This window comes from Cetorhinus maximus, chromosome 3, assembly GCF_964194155.1.
Source record: "Cetorhinus maximus chromosome 3, sCetMax3.hap1.1, whole genome shotgun sequence".
Lineage (NCBI taxonomy): Eukaryota > Metazoa > Chordata > Chondrichthyes > Lamniformes > Cetorhinidae > Cetorhinus > Cetorhinus maximus.
The window spans coordinates 4,323,755-4,341,003 of NC_135881.1; the positions used below are offsets into that span (position 1 = coordinate 4,323,755).

Genomic DNA, 17,249 nt, shown 5'->3' on the forward strand with positions numbered 1-17,249 from the left:
CTAATGCTACTCTCCCCCTTGACCCCGCACCTTTTAATATCCCATTCTCCCCCTCACTCCCTGTACCCTTTAATATCCCACCCAGTCTAATCCCACTTTCCCCCTCACTCCCTGCACCCTTTAATATCCCACCCAACCGAATCCCACTTTCCCCCTCACTCCCTGCACCCTTTAATATCCCACCCAGCCTAATCCCACTTTCCTCCTCACTCCCTGCACCCTTTAATATCCCATCCAGTCTTATCCCACTTTCCCCCTCACTCCCCACACCCTTTAATATCCCACCCAGTCTTATCCCACTTTCCCCCTCACTCCCTGCACCTTTTAATATCCCACCCAGACTAATCCTACTCTCCTCCTCACTCCCAACAGCTTTTAAGATCCTTGTGGGACTGACCCTAACTCACTCATGTTTTTGCCACTCACCACAAGGATCAGCTTGTTCATTGTATGCAATAGCTGGGTTGAAGTGTTGACCCATATATCATTGAGTGGCTCTGGTGAGTGTCACTTTCTCTGAGTTTTTCCATCCTTTCCAATCTATTCGCAATGTGATGCTGTATCCACGTAGATTCTTTCTCTCTCTCTCTCTCTCTCTCTCTCTCTCTGTCACTCTCATACTCTGACACATTTTCATGCACACACTCTTAAATTGTCATCAAGTAATATAAAATAGTGTAATTGTAAAAATGGAATTTCAAATATTTAGGGGATCTCAATCCTGGTAAAATACATCTATTGTGACTGACCTGACAGCTCTGGCACAACACAGGATTAATTTGGAGCAGTTCAGTTGGGACATGTGGAAACTAAATTGATTCAGATCTTTTTTTTACATTCATGGGACTTGGGCATTGTTGGCAAGGCCAGCATTTGTTGCTCATCCCGAATTGCCCTTGAACTGAGTGACTTGCTAGGCTATTTCAGACAGCAGTTAAAGAGTCAGCCACATTGCTGTGAATCTTGGAGTCACATGTAGGCCAGACCAGGTGAGGATGGCAGATTTCCTTCCCTAAAGGACATTAGTGAACCAGATGGGTTTTTACAACAATTGATAGTTTCATGGTCGCCGTTACTGAGACTAGCTTCATTTTCCAGATTATTAATTGAATTTAAATTCCACCAGCTGTCATGGTGGGATTTGAACCTGTGGCCCCCAGAGCAGTAGCCTGGATCTCTGGATTACTAGTCCAGTGATTTTTATCTTTATTTTTTAAGCAAATGCCCTTTTCTCAGTTCAAAATGTTTGCTGAAGTTTCTGACTCCATGACTGCCCCCCGTCCCTGCCATGCTGCCTTCATTCAGATCCTCTGCTGCCATCTCTTTCAATGTTCTGTCAAATAAACCTGTGTAAGTTTTTTTTTAACAAAGGCATATGGCTCATCCATGACATGGTTCAGTAGCCAGCTACATCCCTTGCTCAGTGATTGTGGGACAAGCCAATGGCAGTGGGTCCTATGGCTTGCCTCAGGACCTTGAGTTAGATATACGGGCAGCTGGCCAGGCTTTCCCTCGGAGAATGGCAGTGCAGTGACTTCTGCTCAGAGTTGCATTTGCTTGAGCTTCAAATGAACATTGATTGGGGTGCATTGTGATTAACCCCATGGCCAAATAGCCTGCTGGCGCTTTCTCTTGAGACTTAGAAGTTAAAAGAATAACAGCCTGAGTTGCATGGGAGGGCACTGAGGTCAGTCCTGACAAGGAGTTGGCAGTGTCAGACAAAAGGGGTAATGGTCAAGCGGAGATAGAGGAACATGTGCTCACCGTCAGGTTCTGACGTGAGTTGGTTTGTTCCCACTCTGATAATCAAGTTATCTGGTGGCGGTGGGTGATCTAATTCAGGGTAATTGGGGATCCTGAGAGAGATGGACGGGGGAGTAAGGAAATCGGTAATAGGGCTGCTTTTGCGTTGAAATCGCAAAACAATGGAGACTTCACATCTGGGAAAATCATTGGAATATATGAAACGGTAAGCGCATTCGGAATGATATCCACAGTGGGAGCTGGACAGAATGGAGCTGTCTCTTTTTTTTTAACATTTGACATCAGAACAGCGTGATATTATTCAGTGGCTGTCTGTCGCTTCTTCAAAAAAATATATATATTTAAAAAACCCGTTTCACCTCTGCACTTTATTTGAAGTGACCTCTCTGGAAAGTCTCGTAAGCTGAGCTGACCTGAGATACTGTGTTTGAAGGACCAGGTTCCGGTAGTGTATTGCAGACTCTGCTCAGCACCTGTTCCTCTCCGATTCACCACAGTTCCCCTTGGGGACTCTATGTTTAAATAGGCCCGAGAGGCTGAGATGCAGACTTTCTTCCTCTAAAGCTCAGTTTTCACATTTGATCTCCTGATTTATGTCTTCCTTGTCCATCTTTATCTCCACTCCCAAATCTCTTGTTTATCCCTATTTAAGTTTAATTGTTGCAACAGTGTTCACAGGAATTTTAGTAACTAGCGTACAGTGCTGTCACTAACCTGTAGTAGTGGGCTGCACGTGGCATTTGCCCTATGTCCGTTTGAACTGTGTGAAGTACCCAGCAGCACAAATTATAGATTGCGCCGATTAAAACTTCTTCACTGAAAGTATTCTGGACTGCTCTGTTGGAATGACTTTGGTCAGCCTGAACTGGGGACAGCGCTTTTGTCTCGGAGTCAGAAGGTCATGGGTTCAATCCCTTGTTTTGTTTACAGGGTAGCAGCAGCTAGACTTCAAAGGTAATCTGTTTGTGAGGTGTATTTGGGATGCTACGAGGACCTCGGAATCTCTAGCTTGTTCTTCCTGCTGTTCCCTTGGCAACGCCTACAGCAAACACGCAGATGCCACTGATGATTCAGCTGCATCATACGTGCCTCCACTTGGAAACTGTGTCGAGTTGCATTGCCGTCTTTCGTGCCAAGTATCCCTGATAATTGAGAAAGTGAAGCTTCTTTCTAGATTTAATCGTTATAAAAGTAATCCTCCAGATTATATTTCTGTTAAGAGTCAATAAGAATTTGGCTGGTCACAGGGATGCTGTCAGATTTGACCATGCAGCAAATGGAGCACGAGGGGTGATGTGGATTAGCCTGAAAATGTTTGAGAACCAGTGCTGTGCTACCAGTATACCAAATGTCATATGGTAGCACCGCAATATATTGAAAAGAAACTTTGCATGAAAAGAGAAATTGCATGAGAGGTATTTGGTTCATTGCTAGGTTTCTGGAATAGGAGAACCCTAATTTCTCCAACATGATACCTAAGGTTAGAGAAAGCCAGTCACCCCTTAAAGCTCACCCCCTCAGTATCCTGACCCTCCCAATTTACAAACCAATTAGAACACTCCAAATGTTTTACCTACTTAACTATGCTGTCACGTGTATAATAATTAAATTGACTTCTCATTAAACTTTACCCATGCCTTCTTCTCCATTTTCCTGGTGTATTTTAGTAGTATTCTGGGTTTAGCCTTCTAAAACCAATTTATATTTTATGTATCACACAAATCCTTTCCCTTCCTGCAGTCTAGAACTTCAGATTTTTTTTTCCCAAAAATATGCTTACTTTCAGATATTTCATAAATAATGCTCCAAATCATTTTAAATTGGACATTACGGAAAGTGCAATAATATTCAATTTTTCTCCATTGAGCAGGTTGCACTCTGAGGTGCTTCAGTACAATTGCAATGCACATGATATTTACTGGATGCACTCGATGTCATGCATGCCTCCTGAGGGGTCCTACAAAGTTACCAGCCTCTTGGTGCACCAGAGCTTCACATTATCAAATCTCTCCTTGTTGCTCGTGCTCTTTCTGCTTGGAATCAGTCCTCTTCGCTATATCTAATCCAATGCTTGTTTGTGTCTTTATTAAGCTGACTATTGAAGTAACCTTATAGACTGGTATTCTATGGTGACCAGTATATATACAAGCTTGAAAGTGTGGTGTTATCCTCTAGTCCCTTACAAGTCTATCTGTGATAGTTTAATGCCTGTCATGGTATGAGCTTTTTTTAAAAAAGCCTCATCATTATAACAAGTGCAAATATCCAAGTTATTTCTCCAGCCTGTCCCTACTTCCATTCCATCATTGTACCCATTGATTGTCTGCTGGGGTTGTTCTTTTTAATATTTTTAAAATATTAACATTGGTCCTTAGAAACAAGGAAGATCATTCCTTCTTGATCTGTAATGCTCAACAAACTTCCTTTCAGGGTCTCCTCTAGCACTCAGTTGCTCGGGGGAGGGATGCTAAGTCTCAAGTCTTCAGCTTGCTAAATACCTCTGAGGCACTGAGTGAAGAACCTTCCCAGGTACTGGATAGCGTGTTGGTGCCATATCTCTTGTGGGAAGTTAACATGACGGAAAGAGACTATTCGGTTCATTGTTTCTGCACTGTCTTTTTGCTAGACCAATCCTAGACTAATGCTGCTGCTTTGCCCATAGCGCTATATCCTCATCTCTTCGAAATATTTACTCTGCCTCGGCATTGTAGCAAAGCATCCCATGTTTTAACAGCCCTCTGGATAAAGATGTTTGCTTTAATCTTTCTGTGCTCTCTTAGTGACAGTTTTAAATTGATAGCCCCTTGTCATCGACTGTCCAACAAGAAGGGAAATTTTCCCTTCGTTCATTATCAACTCCATTTATAAAATACTTCAGCTATTTCATCATCAAATTTGCTGCTGTTTTTTGATTAGTTTCTAACTTCCTCTGTAACTACACTTACACTCATAGAATTCAGGAAGAATGTGCTGGTGTTTGTTTAAAATCTTCAGCTGTACTCAGCTCAGGGGCCCTCTTGGCACCTTTTTAAAATCCCTTCACCTTTTATATTTCTCTTAATTCTTTCCCCTGTAGACCTTTTTCTGTTTTGTTTTCTTTTTATTTTAGCTGCCCTGCCCATCCATTTTGATGATGTCTTTAGTGGTTATTTTTCTCCTCTACATATCAATATTATTTATTCAGCATTGGAAGAGTGATCTGCTTTTCTGTAGCGTAATACCATGCAGAAGTGCTTCTCAGTTCCCATCGCTCAGTCCACTCCTTCTGTCTTGCCCTTTATAGAATCCGGTGTTTCTAAGCTGCTATTGCTGGCACTGTTTCGCTAGGTTACCTGAGTTTAATCCCGTTACTTCACTAGATTGCAGCTGTAGTGAGTAATCTCCTGAATTTCTGCTCAGCAGTTGTGGAAGTGGGAAGGTTTCACTTTTCGCAAACTTTCTCTTGCTACTGAAACTCCCTTCTGTTGTTTGTGCTATGCCTTTTGACTATGTGTGTTTGAGGCTCCCTTGCATGCGGCCTGTAGTAATCGCAAGTGCAGATGTTAAATGAAGTTAAACCAATATTATTTCTTTAGTGCTTAGCGCAGAGAAAACTGTGGCTAATCATGGGGCCTTCTGGCGATGATTGTGCTTTTCCTCTTTGCTGATGTAAATTTAAGCCCTGCGTATTCGGAGAGACGGCATTGCGGGCAAACGTGGTAGTGGAAGAGTTATGGGGAAATGAAATCCAAAGTGGGTTTGTGAAGGTGAGGAAGTGGTTGTGGTTGAAGTTTTTTCCCTATTTCTAATGGTTGTATGATCGTACGGCTTGGCAGTGTTCACTGTGTCAGTGTCATGGAAAGGTGTTTCGGACAGACCTCTTCATGTTCTAAGGACTTTGTGCGTGTGTGTATGTTTACATTGTGGTTTTGTTACAAATACAGAAATAATCCTTTATAGCGAAGAGGCGCTTGTCATTAATCTGGAGTCTGAAATTGACAAGCAGTTGCAATCGCCCTCTGATTGACGCAGGAATTTTTAATTAACTGCAGTTAACTAGATTTTGCCTACATTTAGGCCACTTTATTTTGGACAATTTTCGAATTGTGTGTCCAGAGCAGGTCTAGTAGAGAAGCCAGAAGTTTTCCCAGCAATTTTCCTGCAGTTACGTAGAAATGTTTCTGGTTACAAAATATTCCGGAATGCAAGGACCTGTATTGAGTCGCTGCTGCTTTCTGTCTCCCCCACCTCCAGAGTAAAACCTCATTTCTCGGGGTGGGGCGGGGGGGTGCTCTGTGCATGAAGTTATTGAATAGTTTGTTGATTTTGTAGTAAGTATTTCATAGTTAAAGGGTTCTACTAGTCTGCCCTAATATTGCAGACTGTCTGCCCTATTCCTGTGCCCATTTTCTTGCTGTGCACTGTCTGGGGTAACGTATGACATTTCAGTTCCCCCCCACCCCCTTCTATCTGTTGTTTGTGGTACTGGAGTTAGAGTGGCTGCTTGGCAGAGCGTACTCTCTCTTTCCACAGCTCACTCCATCTCAGTGTCTAAAGCCATTCTGGAAACTCACCACTCCTTTGCTTAAAGTTCAGGATGACATGAAGGCTCAGGTGATCATTCTGCATATTACCGGCACACTGGCTTTGTTTCTTTCCCTTCGATGTTTCTCTCCTGCGTTATTTCCAGGTTTGCTTCTCCTCTCTGACTCTCACTGGCAGCTTGTTGCCCAGCCAGATGATTCACAAATGATATATTCTGACTTGTTGAAGCAACAACAAATCCTTGTGACGTGAGTTGTTGAAGGTGTTACTTTATGTTGTACAATTACTAATTCACTCTGGACTAAGCTTCTGCCAGTAGCTTTAACATTTTAATGCTTGGCAGGGCAGTGTTTGCTTTTTCAAAGTTCAATTCTTGCAATGCCAATGTTTTGATCTCCACAAATACAGCACAAATTGTCTACCTTGCTCAGAGATTGCAGGTTCAATTCCATGTGAAGGACCCTTTATTTGAGATGGAAACACAGGCATGGTTGCAGCAGAGTTAGGAAAATGTCCTCAGTACCTGCCCTGGGAGTGTTTGATGGGGACAGTGTAGAGGGAGCTTTACTCTGTATCTAACCCCGTGCTGTACCTGCCCTGGGAGTGTTTGATGGGGACAGTGTAGAGGGAGCTTTACTCTGTATCTAACCCCGTGCTGTACTTGTCCTGGGAGTGTTTGATGGGGACAGTGTAGAGGGAGCTTTACTCTGTATCTAACCCCATGCTGTACCTGCCTTGGGGGTGTTTGATGGGGACAGTGTGGAAGAAGCTTTATCTAGCTGTAATATGACTGATCTGCGAGTGCTTGGTTGTACAATATAGAGGGAACTACAATCTGGATCTAATGTACATTCCAAGACCTGGAAATACTTGATACTGGTATTTGAAATAAAGTTTTTATTTATTTACTAATTCCCCTCACCTTAGTGGGCTCAAATATTCACCTAAAAGAGATTTCTTGTAAAAAAAAAACCCTGAAGTGTTCTTTGTTATTCAGTAGGCTAAGGAGCTAAAATGTTTGGGTTTATGTCATCAATCTATGCACGCTCATGTTTTATCAGAAACTAATGGACCCACTGCATGGGTCAGGGCTGTGTGTTCTCGAGTTCCCAGTACGCACTGTGTTACAATCTTTGACCAGAACCCAGGACATGGGGGGAGGTCCAGATAGGGACCAGTAATATTTTGCTAAAAGTAGTTAAAGGTTGAGAATCAAGACACCTGCCTTTGGAATAAAACCACAAAGTTCCACAGGTTTTGAACAAACATAAACAAAATTAACTATACAAGTTCAGAAAAATAAAATAATTTACAATATCTGTCTTTTTAAAAAATTCATTCACGGGATGTGGGCATCGCTGGCTGGCCCATCCCTAATTGTCCTTGAGAAGGTGGTAGTGAGCTGCCTTCTTGAACCGCTGCAGTCCATGTGGTGTAGGTACACCCACTGTGCTGTTAGGGAGGAAATTCCAGGATTTTGGCCCAGTGACAGTGAAGGAACGGCGATATATTTCCAGGTCAGGATGGTGAGTGACTTGGAGGGGTGGTGTTCCCATCTATCTGCTGCCCATGTCCTCCTAGGTAATAGTGGTCGTAGGTTTGGAAGGTGCTGTCTAAGGAGGCTTGGTGAATTCCTGCATATATGTTTTACCCTAACGTTCAGGCTAAGTATGATGTACTTGTGAATGAATAGATAAACGGTGGTTGAGCACACCAATTACAGGCACAACCAAGACGTAGCTACAGACTTCTCATGAAATCATCCAGACATTAGACTCACTGAGAGTCAACCAATCTCGCTGAAACTTCGTCAATCTTCACCTTTGAGATCCTGCTTTGGAATTCTCTCCAAACGTCACTCCCACTCGGGCAGCTTTAACTGTGGCCCACCTCGAAGGATTTCAATCTCTCCTTCCGAGATTCCGTCTCCCTGGATTCCCAAGTGACACAGCATTAGCCCACAAGCACACTTTCAGACCTATAGTCACGCCAAGCAGAACACCACTGCCCCAGCAGCTCGTAGTACGGAGTGAGCCTGCAGTTCTTCCTTTTAATTTGAGGAATATTTCGTTGTTCCCCTCTTTTAATTTATTTAGGCCTATTCCTGTCCGTTACACTTCTTCATGCCTAGCAGACTGCCTCAAGCTGATTCCCTGAAGAATTGTTCACTCACCCTTGAACTGTTCTGGGAACATACCAAAACACTTCCAGAGGGTCCCACCCTTGTTACTAGGCAGGAACCAATGTAACCAGAATTGGAACATCCTGGACCTTTGAATGTTACGATCTCCACAGATCACAACAGCTGTTCAGTTTTGCTTTTATCTCTGCAATGGAACCCTAAACCACAAAGATGTATGTCCATTACTGCTCCCTGGGAGCTGACTGCTTGATCTAGGGTGGCTGGACATCGAGTCTGCAGGAGCCTTTCCCAGGACAGTTGTTGAAATGGATGTGCCATATTTATTGGAAATGTGCCTTTGGAACTATTGGAAGAGTGAGGGAGAGAAAAGGGAGTAGAGAGATAACTACCACCTGTAAGTTCCCCTCCTCACCATCCTGACTTGGAAATATATTTCCGTTCCTTCACTGTCACTGGGTTAATATCCCAGTGGATTCAAGCGGTTCAAGAATATAGCTCACCACCACCTTCTCAAGGGCATTTAGAGATGGGCAACAAATGCTGGCCCAGCCAGTGACGCCCACGCCCCATGAATGAATGGAAAAGATAGAGATCATGCTTCATATTGTCCGTGACACTAACTGGTTATGCCATGCCAGCCAGGGCCATGAGGGTATGTGCCCCACTCATGTTAAGATTGTAGAGGTGGTAAGGGGTGGGGAGAGGGAAAGATTAATGCTGTGAGCATATACTGCTAACAGTCCAGATTAACACCGAATCTCTCTTCCAGGCAACCTCCTTCCTTCCCCCAGCAGCCACATTGTTTGCAGTATGGTGGTGGGGGAGGGGTGTGCTAGTGATTTATTTGTTGTCCAATTGATCAAAACACTGAACTTTACCCGCTGTGTCGTTCAAACATTTAAAGCTCCATAAAATAAGCAGTAGATTTTCCTCTCCCCCTCCATCCCTGCAAAATGACCTTGTGTGGTGAGTCTGTCAGGAATCTGTGTTTCCATTTCAGCCCCCTCCCTCCCCTGACAGAAGCATGACCGAACTTTCACATATGGTGCAAGTTGGCTGGGAGCTATTAGGAAGATGGTGTCAGCTGACAGATTGCAGGGCAGCAAATGAGTGTAAAGCAAATGTGTAAAATTTCTTCAGCAGGCTTCCCTGGTCCCATCCCTTATCACTGCTGCATGCTGTGGGTTAGGATACTGGGTGACCCGTCAGCACCAGGTCAGGTCACTGCTGTCGATCGGCCTGTTCAAACTGTATGCGAACTGACGGCCTTCACAGTAAAGTCAGGAGAAACCAGTCCTGGACAAGATGAGACCTTTCAACCCACTGCCATACTTCAGCTCACCCTGTGTATTATCCAAATATGCTTCGAGTTCCCTCGTGTGTTTAACTCCACAACATTATTTTTACTTTGTGAGGTAATTCTTCCTAAGGCCTGTGTCACATTACATTTAATTGAAATAAATTTAAGTGTATAACTAACATTGTTCTCGCTCACTCTAACGTAGGCCTTTAGAAAGTGGTTCTCTGAATCACTGCCTTCCCAGAATGTAGACAGTCTACACTGGATGACTGAAGCTTCTCTATCCATTTCTCATAATGCACAAAATATGGTGAGTTGGCTCCTGTTGGGGAGAGGAGAGAGGAGGGAGGAGGGAGCGTGTATGTTAGTCAGGGTACGTGAAGGGACCCACTTGTGTATTGGGGTCAAATGTCCCACCCAATAAACAGAACTCATTGTTTTAAGATGGGCTCTCTCATCATTTGTGCAAAGGTATAAAAATTTAAAACATGCAAAATAGTTTGAATTTTGACTACCTTCTGGTTCTTGTTGGCATGTCCATCTCCACCTCTTACCTGCCCCACAGCTGAGGTTTGGAAATGTGATGAAAGTGAGCACCTGCTTCCCCAGTGCACTTGTATTGATGCAGACCTGGTTCCAGGTTCTGGGAGGATTTGACCTCCTATTGATCTGAGTGGGTTACCTGTGTGGAAAATGGCTAGTTTGAGGTGGTGATGGTAAGCATGATTTTATTTCCTCTGGAATTCCCTCCCTAAACCCCTCTGCCCCACCACCTCTCCCTCCTCCTTTAAGACACTCCTTAAAGCTTACCTCTTTGATCAAGCTTTTGGTCACCTCTCCCTAATACCCCCTACTTTTGGTGGTACAATTTTTGCCTGATTAGCTCCTGGGAAGTGCCTTGGAGTGTTTTACAATGGTAAGGATGCTATATAAATGCAAGCTGTTGTGTCAAGTGCGAGTTCACAATTTGGGCACACAATCTAGACTGACATCGAGTCTCTCCCTTCATCTCTGCTGTTGTAACCCTCTGGAAAAGATTCTTTTCATTGAATGGATTTGACATGGGTATGGTGAGGTATCAAAGACCTGTCAAAATTTGGAACTATTAATGCATTGGGCCTAGCTGTGCTCAGGTGACTGGCTGTCTAGACCACCTCTCTGCTGAATAGAAGCAAGAAACCTGAACGTTTTGTTGATTTTTGTTTCAGGAGGCTAGCGTTTGAGGGAAATATCTGCTTTGTGTATGATTTATATTTCTGCCCGACTCTGCTGCTAATTTACTGCAGATATTCATTCCAGCTGCCTTCAATATCAGCCATAGATCGTACACAACAGCCTCACTCACACTCATCGCTCTCCACCACAGTTTCATTGAAGTGTTGAAGGTTTTGGATAATGAGTGGGGGTGGAAAGTGTTCTGCGGCATTGTTTAGAGTATAGCTGTGGATTAAATGTCGATGGATACAGAAAATAGTGTGTTGTTTTGGAACAGTTTCGGAGTCTCGTTATTATTGTATGCCCTTTTATCATTGACATGTTTCTGCCCCTTCCTTTTCTCCTAAATACCTGACTCCTGTACCATAGGACAATCCTGGGTATGTTGCCTAATAGGGGAGATGGTAGCATAGTGGTACTGCACTGTTAATCTAGAGGCCCAGGCTAATGCTCTGGGGACGTGGGACTGCAGCAGCTGGTGGGATTTAAAATCAGTTCATGACAATCTGTAATATAAAGATAGTTTCATTGTCACCATTACTAAGACTATCATTGTTAAAAACCCATCTTTATTTTTACTCATTCACAGAATGTGGGCTTCGCTGGCTGGGCCTGCATTTATTGCCCATCCCAAGTTGCCCTCGAGAAGGTGGTGGTGAGCTGCCACCTTGAACAGCTGCAGTCCATGTGGTGTAAGTACACCCACGGTGCTGCTAGGGAGGGAGTTCCAGGATTTTAACCCAGCGACAGTGAAGGAACTGTTTCACTAATGTCCTTTCGGGAAGGAAATCTGCCATCCTTACCTGGTCTGGCCTACATGTGACTCTAGGCCCACGATAATGTTCACTTCCCTCTGAAATGGGAAAGCCATTCAGTTCAGGGACAATTAGGGATGGACAACAAATTCTTGCCTTGCCAGTGATGCCCATATCCCATGAAAGAATTTAAAAATGTGTCATTATAGATGATGATTGCTGTCAGACTGTTCGGCTGTAGAAAGCATCATTTGTGCTAAATCTTATCTGAACAGACCTTTGCAGCAGGATTTCAGACCCTCCACCATGCTTCACTTTGGAGCTTGCAAGAGGGCAGCAGGGAAAGTCCTAGTAGTGTGAAGTGAAGAACTTGAGTGGACTAATATGGAAAGACAGAATGCTATAAAATATGTCATTTTGAATAGTGCACTTAAGCAGAGAGAGAGAGCTTGGTGTCCATTTACATAATTCCTTACAAGGTGTCTTGGCAAATTGATAAGTTGCTTTAAAAATGCTGGTTACTTGGGTTTATATGGAGTGTTAAGACTGAGATGGGAGGAGTGCACTGTCTTTCTTTATTTCCACTATTACACGGGTCACAACATGTATTTAAATGTTTTTCCCAACCAGCTATATGGCCAAATATGTGCTTTGCCTATTGGTCTCCGAAAGACCACTCACTGACCAGGTTTCTTCAGTAAACAACAAAATTATTAGTTTTTTTTAATCAAAACCAAACTTGTCAAGTATAAAAAAAGCTTATTAACATACAGTATGAAATATGAAAATATAATAATTATTCTTTCCAAATACCCTAACTCTTTCGCGTATACACACAAAAAAGATAAAATTGAGGAATTCTGCCAAAAGATTAAAAGTCAGTGGTTCAAGGGAAAAGGAAAGATGGCGGAATCCTTGAAATGGTGTCCAGGTTATACGCTTGGTCTCTCAGGACTGGTCTGTGAAGCAATCGATGACCACTTCTCAGGTGACTTCGAGGAAAACTTGCAGTCAGCCTATTTTAAAACGTAAAATGACTTTGAAGCAACTTCCATTCACACTCTGTTCTCGGCTAGGCCTGGAGCTGCAGGTGCCGTTGTTGTCTTACTTGAGCAGTTGATACTTCTTGCTTAACCCCAGCAAAAGAGCCTACCAGCTTTTTACCAGTTTTCAAGGCATTGTTTATTCCAAAGCCATAAATCAGGATGTGACCCTTTTGTAAACAGACCACCGGGGTCAAGAGTTTTCCAGCTTCTTTAAAACTGTTTAATTTCCTTTCCTGGCAAAATGTTGTCTTTTGCAGGAACAGCAGCAACCTTGCATTAACCCTTTAAGGGACAGGGTCTTTTTAAAAAAAAAACACAAATTCCCCCAGAATGCTCTTAGTCCTTGAAGATGAACTCTTTTCTGTGATTAAAGCGCTTACAATGCTTCCCACCTTGGAGAAATGAAATGCCATATTTTTCATTACAGAGTGTAAAAAACATAAAAATACTAAAAACACGTCCACACACTCATACATTCACTTTTAATGCAAAATTAATAGTTATTCTCTGTAATCTTTAGACAATTTGAAGCAAAGTTTAATTGTAGACAAAGTATTGGCAATTAATTATTTTGTCCCGCAATGCAGGCAGTCTTTAAGTGATAAGATTGTAATAATAAACTCCATTGAAATAGTTCGGCATTCTTGGTTTTTAACTTTTTCCACAAAGGCTAGGGGATTGTGATCAGTATATATCAATGTCTCCCTGTATCCATGGCAGACATGCATGTCAAAACGTTTAAGAGCTAAAAACAAGACTAGGGTTTCCTTTTCCACTGTAGAGTATCTTTTTTGGTGTCGATTTTGGCTTTTTGGAAAAGTATCCCACTGGCCTTTCAATTCCCGATTTGTCGTCTTGTAACTGGACTGTACCTACCCCCAGGTAATTTGAAGGGCTTAGTGAAGTTCTGAGCTGCCAACACTGGTTCATTGGGCAAAATTGTTTTCAGCCTTTCAAAAGGCTTGGCACTCCCCTGACCACACTATCTTGGCTTTCTTCTGTAGCAAGTCTGTCAATGAGCAGCTGAAAATTTGGTACAAATTTGCAGTAAAACCCACACATCGCCAAAAACCTCATGATCTCTCGCTTAGTTTTAGTGGCAGGGAACTCCACAAATGCCCGTACTGTCACTGTTCTTGGAAGCACTTGTCCTTGCCCTCCTATATGCCCATGGTATGTTACCCATTCTTTCGCAAATTCACTTTTGGCAAGGTTTATTACCAAATTGGCTGACTGTAGTTTTCTAAACTGGGCTTCTAATTGTTTCAAGTGGTCCTTCCAAATATCACCATATATCAGTACATCATCAAGGTAAACCACACAGTTAGGAACACTGGCTACTATTGGTTCATTCGTCACTGAAAAGTTGCTGGGGTGTTTTTCAGACCGAATGGCATCACTCGGTACTGGAAAAAACCACCTGGTTTGACAAAGGCTGATATTTCTTTAGCTTGGGGTGTGAAAGAAATCTGCCAAGATCCCTTCAGCAAATCTATTTTGGTAAGAAACATGGCACTGCCAAGTCTGTCAACACTGTTTCCCAAGCGAGGAATTGGATAGGAATCTGCTTTCGTTACTGCATTGATCTTTCTGTAATCCATACAGAATCTGGCTGAACCATCTGGTTTAAACACTAACACGACTGGGGAACTCCAGCTGCTTTGGCTGGGTTCAGTTAGGCGATTTTCCAACGTGCATGGGATCCCTGCTTTCACCTGAGTCTGCTTCTCTGGACCTAAGTGGTAAGGATGCTGTTTTATAGGAGGGGATTCTCCTACATCCATATCATATCTGACTAAGGTTATACATCCTGGTTTGTCCCCACGGACTCGTTTAAATGCTGTGAGAAGCTTTGTAAGGTGGTCTTGTTGTTCTAGAGGTGTAGAGAATTCCAAAGCTTAGGGACTAGGGGAAAGGTGCAGCCACCAATGGTGGAGTGATTAAAATTGGGGATGCTCATGAGGTCAGAATTAGAGGAGTACAGATAGCTTGGAGGGTTGTGAGGCTGGAGGAGATGACAGAGATAGAGAGGAGCGAGGCCATGGAGGGATTTGAAAACAAAGGTGAGACTTTTAAAATTGAGGTGTTGCTTAACCGTGGGTAAATGGGACCTGATCAGGGCTAGTTCACAAGTAACAGAGTTTTGGGTGACATCCAGTTTGCGGAGGGTGAGACTGGCCAGGAGAGTGTTAGAAAAGTTAAGTCTAGAGATAACAGAGGCATGGATAAAGGTTTCAGCAGCAAATGAGCTGAGACAGAGGTAGAGTCAGGTGATGGTACGGAGGGTGCAAGTAGGAAGTCTTCATAATGGTGTGGATATATGGTTGGAAGGTTATCTCGGGGCATCAGATATGGGACTGTGAACTGTCTGGTTCAGCCTCAGACGGTGTCCAGGGAGATGGATGGAGTTGGCAGCTAGGGAATGGAGTTTGTGGAATGGACCGAAGACAATATTTAATTGGACGAGATTTCTGCTTACTCAGTTATTCAGGAAGCAATTGCATATTGGAAACAGTATTTCGTTAAGTAATTTGACAAGTATTTGGGTAGTCCTCATGGGGTTGAGGTACAGATCCCTTGAGTCCAGAAACAGGGAAAGAAAAGACAATGCTTCTGATAGTTAGAAGAATATTTGGCTGAGAGAATTACTTTACAAAAAATTATGAATCATTCTTGACTTTTAGCATGGCATTCCTTTAAACAAATCTCCTCAGCACTTTCTCAAAATCAAGTTCTGATTAATTTCAGCTTGAACTATTTTTCCTCTTAGCTCTCTTTTAAATGGTGAATACAGATGGAAAACTGGCTGACATGTTAGTTAATGCAGCGGGAGCTGGCTTAACATCAATTGAGATTAATGATTAATAGTGGGCACTTGCATGGGAGCAGGTACTAAGCACAACAGTACAGTCCTGACACAGAACGGTGAGGTGACCTGCTGGAACGATCTACTTCCCTGCAGGTTTGACCTGTCAATACTGCTTGAAGCAGCATGATTGAGATGAAGCCTGACCCCCAATGATTGGTGATACTTGGTGGGATCTCTATAAATAGAAAATAGCACTGATGCAGCATTCATATCCTGTCTTTGACAGAGTGGAAAGGTTATGCTGGAATTAGTAGTATTGTGCTCCTCAAGGTGATGAGCTCAGGCCTGGAGGAAGTGAAACTCTTGCACTTTCAAGCCTGGGTCAAGCATGCCTCGGCCAGATGTGAAGTCTCTCTGGCCTACCCCTACAATCTTTAAGCTCCAGCCCACACTAGAGCACCAGTGTGGAATTTTGTCCTATTTCCTACACTTTCTGTGACATTAGTGCTGAATTGGCAGGACAGTTTTGTGCCATGGCCCACCAGCAGGCAGGATTGACACTGTCCAAACGCACTTCACATTGGTCAGCAGACTTTCATCGAAGTGGAGTACAGGTGTAGACACTGCAGGCCGAATAGCCTCCTTCTGTGCTTTAAAAATCCTGTGATTCTGTATGGGCTGGAGCTGAAAGGCCCATGTTGAACCCGTTCTTATTATCCTGAACCAGCCTACGTCAAATCAACCAGTATGAGAGACTATATGGAATGTTTAGAAGGATAACATTTCCGACTATTTGGTTTGATTCTGGCACTTTCTCCTTCATTGTTCTTTCTAAAAGTAATAAAAGGTCATTTAGCAAGCTTAGCATTGGAAAATTCTGCGGGACACTGTAAAATATAAATAGTCTTTGGGTAATACAGAACTTGAGTGTTGCTGAAGAAAGATATTTTGTTGAAGCTTTTCGTCTTGCACTCATCAGGGCAATCGTAAGAATACCAATGTTGGGGGAAGCAACAGCTTTATACTGCATGAGAAGAGAGTGCTGATTGGTTGGCAAATTTTTTGATATTCATGTGATGTGGGCTTCACTGGCTGGGCCAGCATTTATTACACATCCCTAATTGCCCTTGAGAAGGTGGTGGTGAGCTGCCTTCTTGAACCGCTGCAGTCCATGTGGTGTAGGTAACAGCACCAACAGTGCTGTTAGGAAGGGAGTTCCATGATTTTGACCCAGTGACAGTGAAGGAATGGTGATATATTTCCAAGTCAGGATGGTGAGTGACTTGGAGGGGAACTTCCAGGTGGTGATGTCCCCATGTATCTGCTGCCCTTGTCCTTCTAGATGGTAGTGGTCGTGGGTTTGGAAGGTGCTGTTGAAGGAGCCTTGGTAAATTCCTGCAGTGCATCTCATAGAAGGTACACACTGCTGCCACTGTGCGTCGGTGGTGGAGGGAGTGAATGTTTGTGGATGTGGTGCCAATCAAGCGGGCTGCTTTGTCCTGGACGGTGTCAAGCTTCTTGAGTGTTGTGGGAGCTGCACTCATCCAAGCAAGTGGGGAGTATTCCATCACACTCCTGACTTGTGCCCTGTAGATGGTGGACAGGCTTTGGGGAGTCAGGAAGTGGGTTACTCATCGCAGGATTCCTAGCCTCTGGCCTGTTCTTGTAGCCACAGTATTTATATGGCTAGTTC

At 43.3% G+C, this 17,249-nt stretch overlaps 1 protein-coding gene across 1 annotated transcript in view; it reads left to right on the forward strand.

Annotated features, from left to right (window-relative positions):
• The window catches only part of bop1 (BOP1 ribosomal biogenesis factor), a 170,269-nt gene that overhangs the window by 91,520 nt on the left and 61,500 nt on the right, over window positions 1-17,249 (forward strand). The window lies entirely within an intron of this gene.